Genomic DNA, 12,222 nt, shown 5'->3' on the forward strand with positions numbered 1-12,222 from the left:
AATCGGATTTGGCTTCTCTGCCGCTTGGCTTAAAATGTGCGTATTTCTAGAGTAGCTCGAGCGAAAAATCCGCCAAACCACTTTTATTCCGACGACATGTAAAACCCACAGGCCAGACTCACTACGGTTATTAAAGATCACATGGTACTCTTTTTTTTTTTTTTGTTAATAGTAGCAGTGTTAACCCCAGTTTCCTGGTCAAATTCCCCACATAACTTACTGTCTACATCTGGCCACCCAATCACAACCCCCCCCCCCCACCCCGCATCTGATTGGCTGCACAACCCCTGGCACACAACGGAGTTCTATGTTGACCAACTCGGTCAAATAAAAGGATAAAAGCAAATTAAGAGAGACTTTCCATAACAACAGTTTATCATTCTGTTATGATCACTTGGTGGGCACAAGGGGGGGGGGAGGGGAGGGGAGGGGAGGGGAGGGGCCAGGAGGGACGAAAATCGCAAACTTCAGCAGTGTTCTGCACAGGTACCGGCCGACAAAAAAAAAGTGCCCCATAAATACTGACAGTGATAAAATAAAAAAATAAAAAGGCACCGTGACGCTGGTCCAAGGCTGCGGGAACAAAGCAAGCAGGAGGCGTTAGCGCCGATGTTTCTGTGCGGCGAGGCTACGCGCCATTACTCCCCGTAATCAATCCGGGGGGGGGGGGGGGGCGGGGGGCGAGGGGGGGGGGGCGGCGGGGGGGCCGAGGGGGGGGCAAGCCTCGCGCTACGGAAGGACTCATAACTCACACGCCACGCGCTTTCGCCCGAAACCAAACCCTGCGTCTCCATCCCCGGCTTCTCGAGCGCTCCCACAAGCCAATCAGACATTTTACTGCGTAGTGAAGACACGAGGGGTGGGGCGGGGGGGTGGGGGGGGAGGGGGGCAGGGCTCCCCTATACGAAGAACATGCACATTAAAGAATTACACTTAACCCCATTTGGAAATGGAATATACATCAATATGCTGAAAACACCTTTTTTTTGGACCATTTGGAAAAAGAGACAGAGACCCAGAGAGAGACCCAACAGCAAACAGAAAGTTTTAGTGTCCTCTGGTTTACTCCGTCTTCTGTTTTATTACTTTTGCCAGGATGATGTGGGGGGGGGGGGGGTGAACGGAACGAAGATCTTCATTCCTTTTTCTTCTTTTTTGTTTAAAGAAGAAGACCTCGCTCTCTTCCGTAATGAAAGTGGAGTTTTTGTACCTCCCCGAGCCCAGCGATTCTGTCACTCCCAGAGAGTCAGCCTAGTTGGCGGGGGTGAGTTTCATTTCAGTCCGCTGCAATGTACGCCGCGACGTACTACAGGTCAGTAACGGCAGAGTCAGCCTCGGGCCTAAACCCTAACCCTAACCCTAACCCTGAAACGCGGGGTCGGCGGCGTCTGATTGAGGTGGATTTCAGGGAATCAAACCACCTTTCAGGTGAGGGCTGACCCAGAGCGACACCTGCCCCGAAAAATCCGAAATTCAGCGACGTCAGATCGTCAGTGACCCGGATCCTCTCGGCAGTTTTGATTTGGGTTCCCATGGTAACGGAGCCCCCCCCCCCCCCCCGCTGACCCCCGGTGACCTTAAACAGACCGATTCTTAGCGGAACTGAGCGGGGAGCACGATAAACGAAAATGAAACCAAAGCCGTTCCGCTTTACTGCGACCTTCCCCGGGACTGAACCAGCACACGCAGGAAATGGGGGGGGGGGGGGTTTAAATAACCCCTCCAATACCCCCCCCCCCAAAACCCCCAAATTCAGAAAGTGTGTGGTCACCAAATTACTCAGAGTGATGTCCGACACACAAAGGCCACGGTAATGTGAGTGCGTGTGTGTGTGCGTGTGCGTAGATATGTGAGTGTGTGAGTGCGTGTGTGTGTGCATGTGTGTAGATATGTGAGTGTGTGAGTGCGTGTGTGTGTGCATGTGTGTAGATATGTGAGTGTGTGAGTGCGTGTGTGTGCGCGTGTGTGTAGATATGCGAGTGTGTGAGTGCGTGTACACATGTGAGTGTGTGTGTGCGTGTGTACATGTGAGTGTGTGAGAGTGTGTAAACATATGGATGAATGTTTACCAAACACAGGAGAAACCTGCTTACTCATCCATTCCCTTCGCAGAGCTGTGCCAAGCGGTGCACCCACAAAGCCTGGCCACGACCGAGCTGCTGCCAGGGTAACAATATTTGGATAAATAATCTGCTCCCACTGAACATCTGGCCCGACCGTCCCACACAAAGGGGAAAATTCAATATTCCAATCCTGCGTTTATTACTGGAGGGGGTAGAACTCCGTGACCAAAATATGCACCGTTACCATCTGAGCGGCCCGCTAACTGAACAGACACAACAGATTTTCGGCAGTTCTCCAAATCTCTCATGCGAATGCCCCCCCCCCCACCGCCACCCCCACCCCCTACCCTGCACCCCCCGCTTTACTTAAACCATATTACTGAAATGGGAAGGGGAAAAAAAACTGACGCAATTCCAACAAAAAAAAAAAAAAAGAAGAATATACGGCTCCTACCATTTTTCCGGTTCAAAGTTGATTTTTATCATCGTTGCGACCGGCGCCATAATTCAGCCACTTCTCCTGCAATAAATACGGGCCTGAGAGGCTGTAAAAAAATATATAAAAAATCTCTCCCACAGAGGCAAGATTAACGTCCTATCGGCCCTCTCCAACAGTCGCGGAACTCGCCGCACGCGCCCCCCCCCCCCCCGTCCCGTCTCAGGACGGCGATAAATACTGCCATTCATCCATTCATTCATTCATTCCCACGTTCACTCTCTCACTCTTCCCTCTGGTGATTTATTGAGTTCCTCTCTTTTGGTTTTTTTTTCTCCTCCACGTGGCTGGGGAATGGCGCGGGGGGGGGTCAGGGTGGGGCCTGTGGGGCCTGTGGGGGGTCAGGGTGGGGCCTCAGGGTGGGGCCTGTGGGGGGGGTCAGGGTGGGGCCTGTGGGGGGGTCAGGGTGGGGCCTCAGGGTGGGGCCTGCGTGGGGGTCAGGGTGGGGCCTGTGCGGGGGGCCCGTGGAGGCCAGGTGATCTGTCATTCGGAGAAACACCAACCAGGGTCAGCGGGGTGACTGTCTGTGCCGCGCAGCACCCAGAACTGAGCTCAAACTATTTATCACAACCCCCCCACCCCCCCGCCCCAGCCCCAGCCCCCCGGCCCCCCCCCAGCCCCCTCCAGCACAGAGGGAATACTGACCGTCCCTCAGACCTGTTCTGAGCACTAAAAGCCATTCATGTGACACACACTGACATGCACAATCACACTTACTGCACACAGTCAATACGAACACCGGCAGGACGATAATGAAGTGTGTGTGAATGAGTGAGTGAGTGGGACAGTGTGTGTGTGTGTGTGAGAGAGAGAGAGAGTGTGTGTGTGTGTGTGTGTGTGAAAGAGAGAAGGTATGTGTGGGTGTGTGAGAGTGTGTGTGTGTATAGGCGAGAGAGAGAGAGAGTGTGTGTGTGTGTGTGTATGTAGGGGAAGAGTGAGGTGTAATGTCACACACAGGTACACTGATCGCATTTCACAAAAGGGGCCATCCACGGGTCAGTGAATAATTGAATAGGTACGAGAGGGAGTGCCCGTCCGAGGTCAGGGTCAGGACCAATATGCAGCAATCCCCCCACCCACCCCCCCCCCCCCGCCCCGACCCCCATCCCTAAACCCTCGCTGCTTGCTTTTCTGTGATCTCTAAACCCTCCGCTTAACAACTGTCCATCCGACACACAGAACTCCACCGTACAGACTGTCACTCTCGGAAAAGCCATAAAGTTTAAAACGGAGCTTCTCCCCTTTCCTTTCAAACAGTCCAGGCCCACACTAAACCTGAGCAAAGTCAAAAGGGTTTAGTCTCATCACAGCCAGAATACAAACCAGCATTTTCCAGTAGGTCAGACCATTAACACACCCCAGGTCTATTTTTTTTGCGTGATCAAAAATGTTAATGAATCGTTTTTTATCGGTGCGCAGGAACTCTACAATCCTTTACGAGGAAAACAAGAATTGAAATAGCCTAAATCTGGATCTACTGCAACACACGCGAAACGCGAGTGAGTGAGTGTCGGTTTTTCATCCACACTGATAAATCACTTCGAATTGACGACGACACAAATAACTAGATCTTACCAAGTCCGCCGCCCACCCCCCCATCCACTCCTTTTCACGTGACAGGGTGAGAAGTTCCACTACATTCATTCACCATTCGGCACGCCGCCCAAATCAAACGTCTCCGGTTACCGTGCAACGGCAGCACGCAATGTAAAGTAATACAGCCTACACACGAAAAGACCGCATCACTTATTTTCTTACGGGGGGGAGGGAGAGCACTGAGTCACTGGTGCACTGGTTGGATCACTGGCTTAAGACTCGTACCACTAGGATATTGACCTTGCCCGATCTGGCGGTACCAAAGGTCAGGCGTCAACGTGAATTATTTCACCTGTCCCATCCGCATACTTTCCGCCTGACCTTTGCCCCTTTTTTCTCGTGAACCAAATGCTCACCTTTTCCGCACCGTCTTGACAAAGCGGTGGTACCCCAATGCCAACGCATCGGACAACGAATTTGCATTAAAAACAAATACATTCCAACGGGAAGTGACCTACACTCTTCATAAAGTTGCCAAACTGCAATCCCGTAGAAAAAAATCACTACGTGCCAAATCAATGCACCTGATTCGACTGAGGCAACGTTAGAGCTGCAGAATAGGTTTATTATGTAGACTACGTCACGTCAATGTGAAGGCTACTCCGTAGCTAAATATAACAAACTCGTCATTCAAACCAGTCGAGTTATCTTCATTCAATCACCACACAACCCTGACGTATACATCCTACAGAGCGACTATAGCCTCTAAACAATATACAGCGTGCGGATGCGTTGGCACGATTCGTATTGCAGAACACTGCCAACATTTTTCCGAAACTGCGAAACAACGAATCGGACTGGATGGATCACGCAGAACTCTGAGCATGATTAAATAACATTTAAGAACGTTAAATAACTTTCTGAATCACTCGAGAGCTCTCACGTTGAAATGGAAACAATTGCAATACTGTTCAGACGTATTTGAGACCAACCTTTCATTCTATCTAGTGTAAATAGGCCCGTCAGTGTAGCATTTCGTATCCCTTTCTTGCCAGTGCAACATCACTTCATCTAGAAGATGTGCATTTCAAGTGCACTGCAATTTGCTGGGCCGATTCAAACGCATTTAACGGCACCGTATAGCGAGTAAGCTCCCGTGACAGCAGAGTCACCGGATAACGCGCAGCGTACTCGTCATTTGAAACTGCGTTGTATTTCAGAATGGCGGAAATTTCTCGCTTCGCCGTAGGACCTGCAGACCGCCCGGACTTAAATCTGGCTTTGTAGCAAAGCTAGAATCGTTTCAAATTGCTTGATGCGACTTTTTCCGTTTCGCTTGAGGGACCGAGAGACGCAAAAGAGCGGCCATATTGCAACAAAAAAAAAAAAACATTTAACTCCACATTTACCCATTTCCACAAAACGAATGTCTTCCTCGGACTGCTCACGAGTAGCCTACTCGCAATAAAATTAAATAAAACCTCCCGAACTGCAAATACTTACTTAGTTAATATAAATGCACAGTACGCGATGGTGCTACGGTAACGTGTTAAATGAAATGCCTTCGCATTGGACTTACCAGAACAATTTTCACAGGTAGCTAGCTAGCAGCGGCTAGCCAGCATCAGATACTTGGTAGTTAAAAACGGCAGCTGTGAAAAGCGCAGAGCGTAGCTAGCTAGTTCCTCTTCAATTCATCGCTGCGCTTTTCTCTTCGGCTACAAAAAAAGATGAAAAAACAAATCCCGGTTCGTCGGAGGTCGTTGGTTTACTTTCGTTAATTCTCCCCGTGCAACGGCGAAAGGCGCCTGTAATTCTCCATTTTCACTTTAATTCCTCCCCAACTCCCGCTCGCTCAGCCTCCGTCTCCGCCGGCTTCTCCGGTCTCAGGCATGAACTGCAGCAGCGGCCAGGCTGTATGTACAGCGACTCTGATAGAGTTCCCCCTCCCCTCTCTCTCTCTCTCTCTCTCTATCTCTCTCTCTCTCTCTCTCTCCCTCACACACTCTCTCTCCGGCAGCCGCTGGCGTTGCCACACACTCTCCCTACCAAACATCAAACAGTGGCCAATCTGCAGAGGCAGTGATTATGCACTATAAGGCTGGTCTTCTATCAGATTTTTTTGGAACCCTTAGGAGCGATAAACACGGCAACGATGCTTATGTTTTTTTTTTTTTGTTCGCCCTATTCACACGTCCGGTCCAGCATTAAAAAAAGAATTATGGTTATTGCGGAACCTCGGGGGCGTAGTTATGCTCTATTATTCAAAACAGCACCTGCCCTTTAAAACGCAGCGATTATTTATCAATATGCGTGCTGAGGAATCCGTGTTTAAACAAAATAAGGAAACATAACGTTTTGTTTTTAACTGTAGACGTTCTGTGCGTCGTGTTTGTTATCTGTTTTGTTCTCATTTGGTGTTTATTTCCTGTTAACGGTTCGTAACTTAACCATGATGTGTAATGCTTGCAACACTACATCTCTTGCTAATGGGCTACTTCGTCAATATAAACAATGTCTTATTTGTTTTTCCTTAGCTTAGGTTCCTGTTTAGTCTTACTATAAAACGATGTAATGTTGCGTCATGATTTTTACAGTACGAGCTGAACTTCACGGGGGAGGGGGTGGGGAGAGAGTTCTCATGACAGAAGCTGCGGAAATATGAGGTGCCGTCTCGTAACCGTTATTTGAATCTGGTGACACGTTCAGTCACATTCAATTTATACGGCTGCAATGTTTGCACGAGTGTGCCTGAGAAATTGGACCTTGAATTCTATAGGACAGCGGTCCACAGGCTTAATCTTCCTCAAGCTCTGCCGTTCTCCGTTCTTATTCAGCACTTAATTGACAGATTTAAATGGTTGCTTAGGCAGCTCACAATTCACCTCGCTTGATTTCTTGGGTCTGAATCGGTTGCTCAGTGCTGATTGGTTGCTGAGGTGAAATGAAAACCCGGCAGACCTCGGAACGCTCCAGGACCAGGTGTGAGGTTCACCGACCGGGTCACAGATCAACGCTGATGGATTACAGAATGACGTCACCGGGTGAGATGAGGTCAGAAGTAGAATTTCACCGCTGGTGAAACTCAATATATCTTCGTATTTACTTATTTGATCAGCAGACATATTTTAAAGCGTTTAATCAAATTATACAACTACACTTCCTAATGCAGCTCAATTTCATTACTGCCTGTACTTCAAGAGTACTCAAAAAGTGGTGCTCTGCACTGGACTTGAACCGGCAACCCTTATGGTACGGAGTATCTAGTACTGATATCTAAAAACCATCAGAGTCAACTACACTGCAGTTTTTAATGCTTAGTCAAGCCAAAGATGTCATTCCCTCTGAAACGTCCACATTCAGACTAAATCTGAGCAAGCTGTTTGTCTGGGTTGTGCTCCAAATGGAAGTAAGTCACACTTATCTGTGGAATAGTCAGAAAAGGAAGTATATCCCCCTTTATGTTGTTTATTAACTAATTTATTAATTAGCCCCCCCCCCCCATTCCTGAAGGAACCCTTTATTGCATATGTACAGAACCTGCTTTTTGAGTGACATGGTTCTCAGAAGTATTTATTACCTTTAATTTCACAAATTGGTTTTATGAACTGCAGGACTCCAGTGTAAAAGTTTTTTATTTAAAGTAACGCAATATTAGCATAAGAGGAAAGAACGAACAGAAGTGACATCATCCCACGTCCCAGAATGCCTTTTATGTGCCAGACACAGAAAGGTTGTTAGCTGCTCTTATTGCACACCTTTGGATGTGATTTGTTCGATGCTCTTCCCAATATTAGGGCTCACTTTTAGCAGCAAAGCTGTCTTCACTGAATCATGACTGACTCGCCAAAAAATGAAAAAAAAAAAAAAATTGCAATTCATAAATCAAGCCGATGATAGACTGCGGTCTGAGCCAGAGTTCCGCATTCTTTTATCATTATTCAGAAGCTGTCAGGAGGCAGGATGCTCGTTGATTAATGGCTGGTTAAGTTTTTATTTTTAATGCTTTTTTTTTTAATCCTATAGTTGGAGAGAGCTGGGTTTTTAAAGTTTGGCTTGTGATCTTTCCTCGGGGATTTTGACGCATCATCCACTGTTAATACTTGCCCTGTCTGCACTGGGGTTACTGTATCCTTCTAAGTTGTTGAGGGAATTGTACGCCCGTTTCTTGTACCCAGTCGTTTTTATCTGCGCCTGTGTTTCCCATGAGCACTTGCAGTTTGGCACTAAGAAAGGGACGCTCTTACCTGTAGATATTCTCTTACTGTTGACACTGTGACCACAACCAAACCAAAATAGGACCAAGCACAGCAAAGTATTATTTTTGAATTTAAATATTTTTTTTAATTTGCCACCCAATCCGGAGCAAATCCCACCCCAATCTGGAATGTCCTAAATGTTGGCAGCCGAGCTCCACCCTACCAAATCCGAATGAACGGAGATATCCATGGTTCTCCTCCGAAACTCATGGTGTCCAGCAGCTACATTTTTTTTGTTTCGAAGACCGCATCTAAGCTTGCACAGAGTGGAGTCAGAGGAAGACCTTTCATATGCGGCTTTGACATGCAGTCATACGCGTGCGCCTTTTTCAGCCAGCGGGGGGCGCTCGAGAGCGATGAAACGAGGATACCTATCCGCCTGAACCCTCCCGTAACCTAGGCGACACGGGGGCCAACTGTGCGTCACCCTATGGAGCTACCGGCAACATCCAAATTTATCATCAAACACACACACCTTTACCATATCCATCATAAAATATGATTTTCATTGGCTCTGATTCTTGTTAGTAATAAATATGATTATTTACCCCCCCCCCCCCCCCCATGCCAGGATATAACCCCGCAGCCCCCTGCAGTGCCCCTGGCAGAATTACACACAGGCATTAAGCACTCGGTTGTAATTCGCTTTTTAAGGCGTTTCATCAAGATGACTTACGTTATGCAAACAGCCTTTCTGCAAACTCTTTTTTTAGATACCACATAATTTTGCCCATATCATACCACATCATAACTCCTCTCTTTCTCCCTCCCTCCCTCCCTGTCTCTCTTTCTCTCTCTCTGTGTTTCCAAAGTCCTTAAATTCTTAGCAGAATGAGGCAGCAAATCACTTCCTGTGAGTAACGGACTTATCTTAGTCTCTATTTAAAAAGAGAATAATAACATCTCTGAGGGCCTAACAGGAATCTTGCAATCTTCTATTTGTACTCAGTTATCTTTTTGTTGTGGGGGTGGCAACTCTTTTGTACGGTCTAAAGAAATGGATTTTGTGGCATTCATGATCTGCTGCAGACCACACCACTGCCAGCAAGTCATCTCATCTTCCTCATCCTCCTCCTCTTCCTCCTCTCACTGTGCTGTAAATCCTCTTAGCACTCCACTTGCCGAGAAACTCAACAGAACGATAGGGACCCAGGGAGCAAATAATTGGTTTATAGATAACGCTGATTTAGATCAGGGCTCTTTCTTCCAGTTGCCTGCCTCATGCTCGAAAAGAGAAAGGCACAAAAACTGACTTCCTGCTTTAGCCCCTCCCCCATATAAGTTTATGCAAATTAGTTCAGCCCTGGATCATAACTGTAGCCCCTCCCCCATATAAGTTTAGGCAAATTACTTCAGCCCTGGATCGTGACTGTAGCCCCTCCCCCATATAAGTTTATGCAAATTACTTCAGCCCTGGATCATAACTGTAGCCCCTCCCCCATATAAGTTTATGCAAATTACTTCAGCCCTGGATCATAACTGTAGCCCCTCCCCCATATACGTTTATGCAAATTACTTCAGCCCTGGATCATAACTGTAGCCCCTCCCCCATATAAGTTTATGCAAATTACTTCAGCCCTAGATCATAACTGTAGCCCCTCCCCCATATAAGTTTATGCAAATTACTGTAGCCCTGGATCATAACTGTAGCCCCTCCCCCATATAAGTTTAGGCAAATTACTTCAGCCCTGGATCATAACTGTAGCCCCTCCCCCATATACGTTTATACAAATTACTTCAGCCCTGGATCATAACTGTAGCCCCTCCCCCATATAAGTTTAGGCAAATTACTTCAGCCCTGGATCGTGACTGTAGCCCCTCCCCCATATAAGTTTATGCAAATTACTTCAGCCCTGGATCATAACTGTAGCACCTCCCCCATAGAAGTTAATGCAAATTGCTTCTGTTACAAAGTTTTGCAATTTCCGCTTTTGAGAGGTTGATGTCCGTGCCCAGTGGCAGCAGTAGTTTCAGTAGTAGCCCTTTTCCCCTTAGGGCAAAGTCAGTAGCCAGTTCTGATCACAGTTAGATAAAAAACAACAACAATTTTTTCAGGTCCTCACATAACATAATGCCGCTCTCATTACCGTACCCTTTATCGTTACACGCTCAAAAGGATTATTCTCTTTTTTCTTTGTTCGTTTCACACGACTTTGATTCATGGCAAAAATGAAAGGTCTGGAATTGAATTTCTTGGGATAACATAATCACAGAGTGAGCTCCTCTTTAAATTTATGTGTTTATTTGTGTGTGTGTGTGTGTGTGTGTGAGAGAGAGAGAGAGAGAGAGTGTGTGTGTGAGTGTGTGTGTGTGTGTGTGTGTTTTCTCAAGCAGAAGGTCCCTGGTGCCTCCGGGGAAATAGATTACGGTGGCGATGTACACAGAGGGCATCTGGGGACGGGTGTAATGCAGAAGATTAAAAACATGCCTCTGACTCCGCTCCTCCGTTCATTCCTCTGACCCCCGTCTTGTGTTCGCTAATTACAAACGCGCTGATTACACACGCAGGCCAAGAAAGGCTCGCCGCGACAACATAAATCCATACGCGCAGCGGGGACGCGATCGTGTGTTTTGATAAATGGCCACTCTAACTTCTGACTTCAGTTTGCCTCTCTCTCTCTCTTTGTGTTTAGAATGGAAGAGGCTTACGCTCAGGCTAGACTGCGGCCTAAATTATCTCTATGAAAAGGTGCCTTTGTTAAACGCACACTGTACTCTCACACAGTACATTTCAGTGTTAAATCAACTCTAACTGAATACATTTTACTCAGATGACCTTTGATCATTCCTGTTACAGTTAAATTGTTTTTAGAATTATTGTTACTATCGCCGTAATAGTTAAAGTTGGGGAAAGAGACACAGTTAATTATACACAGTGCTTGCAGCACGTTCGAGAATTACAAGCTTGCACCAAAACAAATAATGTGTTTTGTAGGCCTCAATGCAGTTTTCAGCCATTCATTCCAGAACACAGATTGGACAGAAGTGCATCCTGAAGCCCAGGGTTAACTCAGGCCAATGGCAAGTAGTTGCATGTACGTAAGTAACTAGATAAACGTTCACTAATATAGCACTTTCAATAGTGCCTGATCATGCAATGCCCTATATGTGATGGTGCAAATTAAAAATTCTATCCTGAATTTCATATGAGGCAAAACAGAATGGGACCCAGTACAGAGCCTTGGGGCACACCACGTGACAGTGCGGCTGATGATGATGCATAATTGCCAACAGATACTGAAAAACTCCTATCTGAAAGGATTGAGGAAAACCAGTCCGGGGCAGGCCCAGCAATACCCACCTGCTGCCTGAGCAACTAGTAGGATCCTATGAGCAATGCTGTCGAAGGCAGGGCTAAGTTCCCATATTATCAGAACAGAGCATTTTACCAGCATCAGCACGCATTAAGAAACTCTGCGGAGGGCTGTTTCAGTGCAATGCTTCTGACAGAAACCAGACTGGAATTGATTAAATTCCAACTCACGCTGAAAGAAGTTCCAGGACTCTGGAGTGATACTCCAAACAGAATCTGTTTGTGACATCATCAATATGAATGTTGCAATCTCCAACAATAAGTACTTTGGCAAGTTTTAGAATGAAAAAAAAAAAATCAGGAAAGTTTGACAGGAACAAAAAAAAAAAAAAAACTGTGCACTATAACTCTCTGCAGCCTGGGTCTCCATGGTGAAGCAGGTTTCATAGCAACAGCGTGCAGTCGTGGATTACACGCATTTGCAGTCCCATAGTAACTCCTGCATTATATATGGATATCCACCCCGTGATTTCCCCACGCGCCTATAATGCGCAAAGCGTTCGTGAAACTTCATCATCAACATCGACACTGAGGGGAGGGCAGTTCCCGGTAATA

The 12,222-nt window shown here is 46.9% G+C and overlaps 1 protein-coding gene across 7 annotated transcripts in view; it reads right to left on the minus strand.

The window, feature by feature from the left end:
• The window catches only part of dtnbb (dystrobrevin, beta b), a 98,986-nt gene extending 92,734 nt beyond the window's left edge, over positions 1-6,252 (minus strand). For 4 of the 7 annotated variants that reach the window (XR_004765772.1, XR_004765771.1, XM_035422580.1 and 1 more), the window contains exon 1: positions 5,675-6,252. The gene's annotated coding sequence lies outside the window, so the exon portion shown is untranslated. Of the gene's footprint in view, positions 1-5,087; positions 5,181-5,674 lie in introns of those variants that run through there. The other 3 variants (XM_035422584.1, XM_035422582.1, XM_035422578.1) reach the window with 2 other exon arrangements.
• Between the last annotated feature and the right edge of the window lie 5,970 nt (positions 6,253-12,222).

Source organism: Anguilla anguilla, chromosome 6, assembly GCF_013347855.1.
Source record: "Anguilla anguilla isolate fAngAng1 chromosome 6, fAngAng1.pri, whole genome shotgun sequence".
In the NCBI taxonomy this organism is placed as follows: domain Eukaryota; kingdom Metazoa; phylum Chordata; class Actinopteri; order Anguilliformes; family Anguillidae; genus Anguilla; species Anguilla anguilla.